Below are 13093 nucleotides of genomic sequence, written 5' to 3' on the forward strand. Positions count from 1 at the left end.
GTCTAATATGCAGGATTTCCCACTTCTTGAATAGTTGGACTGGTTTTTCACCTCTGCCAGTTGGATTGATCAATATCCAAACACGCAGGTCAATCCTCTAGCCAAAACTGCATCGGATCATGTCCCTTGTGTGGTTTCCATAAGCACCAGCATCCCAAAAGCTCATATTTTCAGATTTGAGAATTATTGGATCCATCAACCTCGTTTTATGGAGTGTGTTCAGCAAGTCTAGCAAAGGCAGTCTCAGAAGTCTCACATATCAGCAGTTATTATGGATAAACTGAAATCTTTGAGGTTTGCTCTCAAGAAATGGCAGAAGGGTTTATCTCATATTAAAGGTCTTATTGAGAAATGTAACTGGGTGATTTTTTGGCTGGATGATTTGGAAGACTCCATGCCTTTATTTTTGCCTGAATCCAATTTCAGAAAATTGGTGAAATCACATCATGATCATCTGCTACATCTACAGTTCTTATATTGGAAGAAGAGATGCACTATTATATATATTAAGGTGGGTGAGGAAAACTCAAAATTCTTCCAGGCAATGGCAACTGAAAGATATAGGAAAAATACAATTGCCACTCTGAAGTTGTCGAATGGATCAGTGTCTTCTGATCATAACATTATTGCCAAGGAATTTCTGGAGATTTTCAAAGGAAGAATGGGTACTGTGAAACCAATTTGCATGGGAAATGACATTCTTTCACTAATCCCTACGGTACAGGGACTGGATGTTCTCACCAAGCCTTTTGAGGTCAAGGAGATTGAACAGGTTATCAAGGGCTGCCAATTGACAAGGCCCCTGGGCCTGATGGTTTTAATGGACTTTTTCTGAAAAAATGTTGGCCAATCATTTCTGCTGACTTTATCTCTCTAGTTATTGAGTTTCATGCACGAACTGTTAAGCTAGAGAATCTCAGTGAGGCATATATTACTTTGATCCCCAAAAAGCTGTCACCTGAAACTGCCAGTGATTTTAGGCCAATATCATTGACAAGTGTGGGGTTGAAGTTCCTTACTAAACTTGCTGCAAACAGATTTCAAGATGAAAATAACTAAATGTGTTCACAAGAATCAGTATGGTTTTATCAAATCTAGATCCATTCAGGATTGCATTGCATGGACTTTTGAGTATATTCATCAGTGCAATCAATCAAAAAGGCCAATCATGTTGCTCAAGTTGGATTTTGAAAAAGCATTTGATTCCATACAGCATGAGGCAATTTTAAAAATAATGGTGGCAAAGGGATTCGATAATAGATGGATTTCTTGGATACAACAATTATTATCCTCTGCCACCTCATCAATCCTGCTTAATGGTGTTCCAGGTAGCCATTTCAAGTGTAAATGTGGGGTAAAGCAGGGGGATCCTATCTCACCTTTGCTCTTTGTGCTTGCTGCTGACCTTCTGCAGACTATGATTAATGATCATCTCAGTAAAGGACTCCTTTCCTTACCCATAGTAACTCATGATCCTGATTATCCTGTGGTTCAATATGCTGATGACACTTTATTGTTTGTGGCTGCTGAGTCTGCTCAGTTAGAGGTGCTAAAAACTGTTCTAGACTCCTTTTCTCTTGCAACTGGTTTGCAGATTAATTACCACAAATCTTCAATGTACCCAATTAATGTGGATACCAATTTTGCCAATGTTCTTGCTGCTCAATTTGGATGTCAACTGGGGGTGATGCCATTCACATACCTGGGGTTGCCAGTGGGAACCACTAGGCCCAAAATTATGGACCTTTTGCCACTTGTGGACTGCATGGAAAGAAGGTTCACTGCTAGCTCTTGGTTTCTACCACAAGGTAGCAGGCTGCAGTTGGTCAATTTTGTTATCTCCTCATTGCCAATATTCTTCCTCTGTAGCTTATCTATTCCACAAGGGATTTTGAAACAGTTGGAAAGAATACAAAGACAGTGTCTTTGGAGAAAATATGGCCAAGAAAAGGGGAACTCTCTGGCTGCCTGGCCACTGGTATGTAGACCTAAATTAAAGGGTGGGCTTGGCATCCTGAACCTGGGGCTGCAGAATGAAGCTTTATTGATGAAGTTCCTCAATAAGTTCTATAACAAAGTTGATGTTCCATGGGTTCATTTGATCTGGGACAGTTATTATTATCAGAGAGTCCCACATGACACTGCTATGTGTGGCTCCTTTTGGTGGAGGGACATATATAAGCTAATGGACAAATTCAGGGCTGTGTCTTCAGTATGTGTTGGAAAACGTGACTCCTTGCTATTCTGGTCAGATTCTTGGGAAGTGGATAATTCTTGCATTCCACTTCAGGATAGATTCCCCAGGCTGTTGTCCTTTTGCACACAAAAGAACTCTTCTGTTTTGGAAGTAATGGCCACTGGTGAGTTTCATAGCATGTTCTCTCTGCCATTATATGAAATGGCCTACAAGGAGCTAAATCAGCTCTCTGGAATCTTGTCTGATATCTCCTTGGATGCTAATGCTAAGGATGGTTGGTATTGGAAACATGGAAAGAAATCTGGATACACAGCCAAGAAATATTATGATCTGGTCCATGAGCCAATTCCAACTAACCCCTTGCTATGTTGGATATGGAGGTCATGCTGTACTATGACTATTAAAATGTTTGCCTGGCTTGTCATTATGGATAGAGTAAACACCAAGGATATGATTCAGCGCAGGAAGTGGAAGATCAATGATGGGCCTCAATGTGTGCTTTGCCCTACAGGAACTCTTGAAGACAGGAATCATCTGTTTTTTCAGTGTAACTTCAGCATGAGAGTCTGGAATTACCTGCAGTTTTCATGGCCCAACAATCATGATATGGTTCAGATTGCATGCCATGCTAGGAAGGAGTTCAATAAGCCTTTCTTTTCTGAAGTGGTATTTTTTACTTGGTGGAATATCTGGAAAGTCAGAAATGATAAAGCTTTCAGGTATATCAGACCTACCTTCAGACAATGGAGAAATGGTTTTGTCCATGACATTTCCCTCTTGGCTCATAGAATCAAGTCAAAACACAGGGAGGATCTTCTTAAATGGATTGATTTTCTTCCTCCTTGAGGGGTGACATGTATAGTTACATTTTCCTTCTTTTTTAGGTTAGATTGTAAATAGTTTTCTTTTTATCTTCTTCTGTTTTGTTCCTTTTCTTAAGGAACCTTTCTGTGTACCTGCTGTTCTAAGTTTTAATAAAATGCTATGGGGTGTAAGCCCCGCAGTCCCCAGTCAAAAAAAAACCCTCTATCTCCTCAACAAGCACCGACTCACAGAAGGACGAATCGCCGGCGAACAAGCGAACGACAATGCCATCATGGACATGTGGCCTTATGATCCTGGCTTCCTAAATGAGCAGCGTGCACTGTATCAGACCATCCGTAGGGCCCGCGAGGCCCTCTCCGTCATCCTTTGAGTTGTTGCGCTCGCTGTGCCGCCGTCATCTCGTGTTGTCAGCATGGTCAACGAACATGAGGAATTAGGAGATGACTTTAATTGGAGAGGATGACAGTGGATCCCACCAGGGCCATAACTGCACGTACGCAAGTGCCTCCTTATTGAAGGAAATATGCCCTAGAGGCAATAATAAAGTTGTTATTTTATATTTCCTTATTTCATCATAAATATTTATTGTTCATGCTAGAATTGTATTAACCAGAAACTTGATACATGTGTGGATACATAGACAAAACACCATGTCCCTAGTAAGCCTCTACTAGACTAGCTCATTAATCAAAGATGGTTAAGTTTCCTAACCATAGACATGTGTTGTCATTTGATGAACATGATCACATCATTAGGAGAATGATGTGATGGACAAGACCCAATCCTAAGCCTAGCACAAAGATCGTGTAGTTCGTATGCTAAAGCTTTTCTAATGTCAAGTATCTTTTCCTTAGACCATGAGATTGTGCAACTCCCGGATACCATAGGAATGCTTTGGGTGTACCAAACGTCACAACGTAACTGGGTGGCTATAAAGGTGCATTACAGGTATATCCGAAAGTGTCTGTTGGGTTGGCACGAATCGAGACTGGGATTTGTCACTCCGTGTAAACGGAGAGGTATCTCTGGGCCCACTCGGTAGGACATCATCATAGTGTGCACAATGTGATCAAGGAGTTGATCACGGGATGATGTGTTATGGAACGAGTAAAGAGACTTGCCGGTAACGAGATTGAACAAGGTATCGGTATACCGATGATCGAATCTCGGGGAAGTACAATACCGTTAGACAAAGGGAATTGTATACGAGATTGATTAAGTCCTTGACATCGTGGTTCATCCGATGAGATCATCGTGGAACATGTGGGAGCCAACATGGGTATCCAGATCCCGCTGTTGGTTATTGACCGGAGAGTCATCTCCGTCATGTCTGCATGTCTCCCGAACCCGTAGGGTCTACACACTTAAGGTTCGGTGAGACTAGGGTTATAGAGATATTAGTATGCGGTAACCCGAAAGTTGTTCGGAGTCCCGGATGAGATCCCGGACATCACAAGGAGTTCCGTAATGGTCCGGAGGTAAAGAATTATATATAGGAAGTGCTATTTCGGCCATCGGGACAAGTTTCGGGGTCATCGGTATTGTACCGGGACCACCGGAAGGGTCCCGGGGGTCCACCGGGTGGGGTCACCTGCCCCGGGGGGCCACATGGGCTGTAGGGGGTGCGACTTGGCCTACATGGGCCAAGGGAACCAGCCCCAAGAGGCCCATGCGCCAAGAGAAGAGAAAAAGGGGAGAGTCCTAAAGGGGGAAGGCACCTCCGAGGTGCCTTGGGGAGGATGGACTCCTCCCCCCTTGGCCGCACCCTTTCCTTGGAGGAACGGGCAAGGGCTGCGCCTCCCCCCTCTCCCTTGGCCCTATATATAGTGGGGAAAAGGAGGAGCAACAATACCTAAGGCCTGGCGCCTCCCTCTCCCTCCCGTGACACATCTCCCTCCTCCCGCAGCGCTTAGCGAAGCCCTGTTGGAATCCCGCTACTTCCACCACACCGTCGTGCTGCTGGATCTCCATCAACCTCTCCCTCCTCCTTGCTGGATCAAGGCATGGGAGACGTCTCCGAGCTGTACGTGTGTTGAACGCGGAGGTGCCGTCCGTTCGGCACTTGGTCATCGGTGATTTGAATCACGACGAGTACGACTCCATCAACCCCGTTCTCTTGAATGCTTCCGCTTAGCGATCTACAAGGGTATGTAGATGCATTCTCCTTCCCCTCGTTGCTGGTTTCTCCATAGATAGATCTTGGTGATACATAGGAAAATTTTGAATTTCTGCTACGTTCCCCAACAGTGGCATCATGAGCTAGGTCTATTGCGTAGATTCTATGCACGAGTAGAACACAAAGTAGTTGTGGGCGTTGATTTTGTTCAATATGCTTGCCGTTACTAGTCTTATCTTGATTTTGCGGCATCGTGGGATGAAGCGGCCCGGACCAACCTTACACGTACTCTTACGTGAGACCGGTTCCACCGACAAACATGCACTAGTTGCATAAGGTGGCTGGCGGGTGTCTGTCTCTCCCACTTTAGTCGGATCGGATTCGATGAAAAGGGTCCTTATGAAGGGTAAATAGCAATTGGCATATCACGTTGTGGTTCTTGCGTAGGTAAGAAACGTTCTTGCTAGAAACCCATAGCAGCCACGTAAAACATGCAAACAATAATTAGAGGACGTCTAACTTGTTTTTGCAGGGTATGCTTTGTGATGTGTGATGGAGACATGTACCTAGGGTAGGGTCACGGACCTGATCTAAGTACCCTGCCCAAGGACACCCTTAGAAGAGGTCACCTTCCAGTCGACCTACGAGGAACTCACTCGACTGACTTGAAGGACTCGACCACGAAGACTCACTCGACCACGAAGACTCACTCGACCACCAGAAGGTCAAGAAGCACTCTGCACTGCAACGGTCTATAATTAAGTAGACTTTATGATAGTTAAGACACTTTATGTGGGGCGTTACCAGTAACGCCCCGGACTTAATGTACCTTAAACCCTTCATTACGTGGGTTAGCTGGGGTCCTGGCGCACTCTATATAAGCCACCCCCCTCCACAGGCAGAAGGGTTCGCACTCCTGTAACTCATATACACATAATCCACTCGACCGCCTCCGGGCTCCGAGACGTAGGGCTTTTACTTCCTCCGAGAAGGGCCTGAACTCGTACATCCTTTGTGTTACAACCTCTCCATAGCTAGGACCTTGCCTCTCCATACCTACCCCCCTCTCTACTGTCGGACTTAGAACCACGACAGTTGGCGCCCATCGTGGGGCAGGTGTTTTAGCGATTTCGTGGAGAAGTTGTGATTCTTCCGAGTACTTTCATCATGGTAGCTGCTGGAGTTTTGGTCGAGGGTCGAGAGATTCGTCTCGGTGCTCTCACCTTCGTCGCCGACGACTCCGCCTAGCTCCAGGAGGCTCCACTCGACGTCGATGCGCTCCCCGTCCGCGGTGCGACGCATTTTCGTGCATGTGTCCGCGGCGTTCTGCTGCGGCAACCGTCGACCCCCTATCGGTCGACTCCCCTATCGACCACCCTCCCGGTCTCCCGCCAGCGCAAGCGCTCGGGTCGGTCGAGGCTTCAGCGGTGGGTGAGACACGCGGTGGCTCGCCAGACGGCCACCACCCAAGTTGCGGCAATCGAGCCCGACGAATCTCTCTACGGCCTGTTCGATCTGTCGACTGGCTCCGTAGAGACTGCATCCAAATGCGATAGCAGTGATCCAGCGGCGGAAATCCTGATGGTCGACGGGCCTCGCAGCCCCCCTGGCTTCGCCCGTGATGGTGGGGCAGGCGACGGAGGCGACCCCGCACGAGACCACGAAGAGTACCAGCCTGAGCCACTCGACTCTCTGCAAAGAGAGGAACTTCGCCGCAGGAACATGGATGCCCTGCATACTCCCATCGCAGGAGAAACCCCCGAGGCTCGCGCCTTGGAGGAGGCACGTTTGGCCAATTTGGCCGAACGAGCTCGCCTGGAGAATCTTCAGCGAGCACTCGACGAGCGCGCGCGGCAATGAGTTCCCGACGCCAGTCGACGCCAACTCTTCCCGCCGACTCAGGTATATCGAACCCCAATCCAGAATTTAGCAGCTGCGACCCGTATAGCAGAGTCCATCCAGCCCTCTCAGTCGGAAGCTGGAAGAGGCTTGATGCAGATCAGGGATTTGCTCCGGGCAGCAGGAGATCAGAATTCAGCCGTGTCGCAGTCGCGCAATAGAATTCACAGTCGATCCGTCGCTGCGAATACGGTTCACTCGGCTCACAGTCCCAGATCGCCTCAGCGACGTGAAGGGCGCGAGAATCGGCGAGACCAATATGGAGACAGACACGACCGAGATGATAGGCGTCGAGTGCCCACTTCCCCTCCGAGGGGTGGGTCTTACGCTCCTCGGCAGCAAGATGACAGACGCCAGCTCAGTGCGGGGCGAAGAGTTCCAGTCGACCCCAGAGAACCAGGCTTCGATGCGCGATCCATTATCGTGCAAGGCTTGGTCGACCGGAACATAGCCCATCGAGGTGGACCCGACAGAGACGCGCCCACGAGCAGTCGAGTGCATGTTTCTGGCCCGGAATGTTTCAGCAGAGCTATCAGAGCCGCAGTGATTCCTCCCAATTTCAGGTTGGCAGCAGGGGTCAGCAAGTTCACTGGTGAGTCTAAGCCTGAAACTTGGCTTGAGGACTACCGAGTGGCGGTTCAGATTGGTGGTGGGAATGACGAGGTGGCCATGAAGCATTTGCCCCTCATGTTGGAAGGTTCTGTCAGAGCGTGGTTGAGTCAGTTACCTCCTAGCAGCATTTACACTTGGGAAGATCTGTCCCGAGTGTTCATCAGAACGTTTGAAGGAACTTGCAAGCGACCGGCCGGATTGACGGAGCTGCAAGTCTGCGTGCAGAAGACCAATGAGACTCTTAGGGAGTATATTCAGAGATGGATCACTTTGCACCATACTGTGGAGAATGTGTCTGATCATCAGGCAGTCTGCGCCTTCAAGGATGGTGTCAAAAACAGAGAATTGAGTTTGAAATTTGGTCGAACCGGAGACATGACCTTGAGTCGGATGATGGAGATTGCTACCAAGTACGCCAACGGCGAAGAAGAAGACCGACTCCGAAGCGGCAAGCACAAGCCGAGCCAGTCAGAGAAGGGAAACACCAGTCGGAAACAGAAGCGGAAGGTTGAACCGGCAGCTCCTGGAGAGGCTCTGGCCGTGACTCATGGAAAGTTTAAAGGGAAACCAAAAGGGTCCTGGAACCCTAAGAAGGTAAAGGATAAAGAAGGGAATGACGTGATGGATATGCCATGTCAGATCCACACGAAGAAAGACGAAGAGGGGAATATCATTTACCCGAAGCATACACTCGCCAATGTCGACTCCTGATCCAGCAGTTTCAAGGAAAACAGTCTAAAGACAAGGAAAAGGAGTCGGACAAGGCCGAAGACAAGGAGTACAGTGAGGAAGGATATCCGCGTGTCAACTCCACTCTGATGATCTTTGTAGATGTGGAAAGCAAGAGTCGATTGAAAGTCATTAACCGTGAGGTGAACATGGTTACCCCAGCAAAAGCAAATTATCTGAGATGGTCCCAAACACCCATCACATTCGACCAATCTGATCACCCGACTCATATTGCCACCCCTGGGAGGCAAGCTTTGGTGGTTGATCCAGTTGTCGAGGGCACTCGACTGACAAAAGTGCTGATGGACGGTGGTAGTGGGCTGAATTTGTTGTATGCAGACACACTGAAAGGAATGGGCATTCCGATGTCCCGACTGAGCACCAGTAACATGAGCTTTCATGGAGTGATACCAGGGAAGAAAGCCGAGTCACTCGGCCAAATAGCTCTGGACGTGGTGTTTGGAGACTCGAAACATTTTCGCAAAGAGAAGTTGACGTTTGAGGTCGTGGATTTTCAGAGCGCATATCATGCCATTTTGGGGAGACCAGCTTATGCACGGTTCATGGCTCGACCATGTTACATGTACCTCAAACTGAAGATGCCCGGCCCCAAAGGAGTGATCACTGTCACCGGTGATCGGAAAAAGGCAGAAGAGTGCTTTCAGAAGGGCTCAAAGATTGCCGATTCCCAAGTGATAGCGGTCGAGTTTGAAGAATACAAGCAAAACGCAGATCCGAGTGATTTGCTGCGATCCAAGAAACCCGCCACAGAATCTGCATTTCAGTCGTCCGGTGAGATGAAGCCTGTTCACATTCACCCGACCGACCCCAATGTAGCCCCGACCCACACCTCCACAACACTCGACCCGAAATAGGAAGAAGCGCTCATCCAGTTCCTCCGTGAGAACTGGGACATTTTTGCATGGAAGCCCGCTGACATGCCAGGTGTTCCCAGGGGACTGGTTGAGCACCGCCTAAGAGTCGACTCATCAGCAAAACCTGTCAAAGAGCATCTTCGGCGGTCCGCCGTCCAGAAGAGGAAAGCCATTGGCGAGGAAGTGGCTCGACTGTTGGCGGCGGAATTTATCCGAGAGATATACCACTCCGAGTGGCTCGCTAATGTCGTCATGGTTCCTAAGAAGGACAAATCGCTCCGAATGTGCATTGATTTCAAGCACATCAACCGGGCCTGCCCGAAAGATCATTTTCCTCTCCCTCGCATAGATCAAATTGTTGACTCGACCGCGGGATGCGAGAGATTATCTTTTCTAGACGCCTATTCCGGGTACCACCAGATCCGTCTGTACGGACCCGACGAGGTAAAAACAGCTTTCATCACTCCATTCGGGTGCTTCTGCTATATCACCATGCCATTCGGCCTCAAGAATGTCGGAGCCACATTTATGCGAATGATTCAGAAGTGTCTGCTCACTCAAATCAGTCGGAATGTGGAAGCGTATATGGATGATATTGTCGTCAAGTCACGAAAAGGTTCCGACCTGCTCGCTGACCTCGCCGAAACATTTGCCAACCTCAGAAGGTATGATATCAAGCTCAATCCATCAAAGTGCACATTTGGAGTTCCTGGTGGTAAGTTACTCGGTTTTCTTGTTTCCGAGCGAGGGATCGATGCTAATCCAGAAAAGATCGGCACTATTCTCCGAATGAAACGCCCTGTGCGAGTGCACGATGTCCAGAAGCTTACTGGATGCTTGGCCGCATTAAGTCGATTCATCTCACGACTCGGTGAAAAGGCATTGCCTCTTTACCGACTGATGAAGAAGGCAGACAAGTTCGAGTGGACTCCAGAAGCTGATGCAGCATTTGCCGAGCTAAAAGCTCTGCTCTCCACCCAGCCGGTGCTTGCTGCTCCAATCAGCAAAGAGCCTCTGTTGCTTTATATCGCAGCCACAGGACAAGTCGTCAGTACAGTGCTTACTGTCGAGCGGGAAGAAGAAGGAAAAGCTTTCAAAGTTCAGCGCCCAGTGTACTATTTGTCTGAAGTCTTGACTCCATCCAAGCAGAGATATCCTCATTATCAGAAGCTTGTGTATGGAATATACATGACCACAAAGAAGGTTGCTCATTATTTCTCTGATCATTCCATCACAGTCGTCAGCGATGCTCCACTATCAGAGATTTTACACAACAGAGATGCAACTGGTCGAGTGGCGAAATGGGCGATTGAACTTCTTCCCCTTGATATCAAGTATGAGGCAAAGAAAGCCATTAAGTCCCAGGCAATAGCAGATTTCCTCGCCGAGTGGATTGAACAGCAGCAGCCGACTGAAGTTCACTCGGAGCATCGGACCATGTTCTTTGATGGCTCTAAGATGTTGAATGGTTCCGGTGCTTTGGTTGTCCTGGTTTCCCCCAGAGGAGATAAGCTCAGATATGTGCTCCAGATTCACTTTGATTCCTCCAACAATGAGGCAGAGTATGAGGCCCTCTTATACGGATTACGCATGGCCATTTCACTCGGCGTCCGTCGCCTGATGGTCTATGGCGATTCAGATTTAGTGGTCAACCAAGTGATGAAGGAGTGGGACGTGAGAAGCCCAGCCATGACTGGATACTGCAATGCAGTGAGGAAGCTAGAAAAGAAGTTCGAGGGGTTGGAGCTCCATCATATACCCCGACTGAAAAATCAAGCAGCTGATGATCTAGCAAAGATAGGTTCCAAGAGAGAAGCCATTCCGAGTGGTGTGTTCTTGGAGCATATACACACTCCATCAGTCAAAGAAGATCCTTTCACCGAAGAAGCTCCACAGCCCAAGAGTGCCACAGATCCGACTGAGGTTGAAGTCCCTGCAGTGGTCAACTTGGTCATGGAGGTCTTGGTGGTCATTCCCGACTGGACAGTTCCATATATCGCGTATATCCTAAGAAAAGAGCTTCCGGATGACGAGGAAGAGGCTCGACAGATCGTCCGCCGATCTAAAGCCTTTACCGTAATCAAAGGACAGTTATACAGAGAAAGCGCGACTGGAGTTGGTCAGAAGTGCATAGCACCAGAAGAAGGTCAAATCATCCTTAATGATATCCACTCGGGGACCTGCGGTCATCATGCGTCCTCTCGGACCATCGTGGCCAAAGCATACCGAGCCGGATTTTTCTGGCCGAAGGCGAATGAGATGGCGAAGGAAATAGTGGATAAGTGCGAAGGGTGTTAGTTCTACTCGAATATGTCACACAAGCCTGCATCAGCTCTGAAGACCATTCCGCTCGTCTGGCCTTTCGCAGTATGGGGATTGGACATGGTCGGTCCTTTGAGAACTGGTCGAAGTGGCTTCACGCATGTACTGGTGGCAGTCGACAAGTTCACCAAGTGGATTGAGGCTAAACCAATCAAGAACCTTGACGCCGGTACTGTTGTTAGCTTCATCAGGGAACTGATATTCAGATATGGAGTCCCGCACAGCATCATTACGGATAATGGGTCGAACTTTGACTCGGAGGAATTCAGAGATTTCTGCAACTCTCAAGGCACACGAGTCGACTACGCTTCAGTCGCCCATCCGCAGTCGAATGGACAAGCAGAGCGAGCCAATGGCCTGATTCTCAAGGGATTGAAACCCCGACTGATGCGTGATCTCAAGCATGCGGCTGGAGCTTGGGTCGACGAACTTCCCTCGGTGCTTTGGGGACTGCGAACCACACCTAATCGATCGACCGGAAGAACTCCATTCTTCTTGGTCTACGGAGCTGAAGCAGTCTTGCCGAGTGATCTTCTCCACAATGCTCCTCGAGTTGAACTCTACAACGAAGCAGAAGCTGAACAAGCGCGGCAGGACGCAGTCGACCTTTTAGAGGAAGAAAGGGAGATGGCTCTGATCCGGTCGACCATCTACCAACAAGACTTGCGTCGTTTCCACGCCAGAAATGTGAGGGGTCGAGCCTTCCAGGAAGGAGATTTAGTTCTCCGAGTGGATCAGAAGAAACAACACAAGCTTGCTCCTTCTTGGGAAGGACCCTTCATCATCACCAAAGTTCTCCACAACGGGGCGTACCGTCTTTACAACGTCGAACATAATATCGACGAGCCCCGAGCTTGGAACGCGGAACTACTCCGCCCATTTTACACTTAAGTTTATCACTCGGACGAGTCATGACAAAGTACTTCTGTAGTTCATGGATTTCAAATAATAGTGTCATAGTTCCTCCATAACTTTTGTCGCTTTTTATTTGTCCAATAAAATTTTCCCCTCAGTGGGTGACTTAGCCGCGAATCCGTTTTGCCTAAGTTTGTAAAAATCATTACCGAGTGGTGAGCCAGACTCCCACTCGGAGGCTTAGCTGCGAATCCGTTTCGCCTAAGATTAAATAAAAATCCTACCGAGTGAAGAGCAAACCTCTCACTCGGGGGCTTAGCTGCAGCCCAGTGCTCGCCTAAGATTAAATAAAAATCCTACCGAGTGAAGAGCAAACCTCTCACTCGGGGGCTTAGCTGCAGTCCAAGTACTCACCTAAGATATAAAAATCCTACCGAGTGAAGAGCAAACCTCTCACTCGGGGGCTTAGCTGCAGTCCAAGTACTCGCCTAAGATATAAAAATCCTACCGAGTGAAGAGCAAACCTCTCACTCGGGGGCTTAGCTGCAGCCCAGTGCTCGCCTAAGATATAAAAATCCTACCGAGTGGTAAGCCAGACTTCCACTCGGGGGCTTAGCTGCAGTCCAAGTACTCGCCTAAGATATAAAAATCCTACTGAGTGAA

Source organism: Triticum dicoccoides, chromosome 3B, assembly GCF_002162155.2.
Source record: "Triticum dicoccoides isolate Atlit2015 ecotype Zavitan chromosome 3B, WEW_v2.0, whole genome shotgun sequence".
NCBI lineage: Eukaryota > Viridiplantae > Streptophyta > Magnoliopsida > Poales > Poaceae > Triticum > Triticum dicoccoides.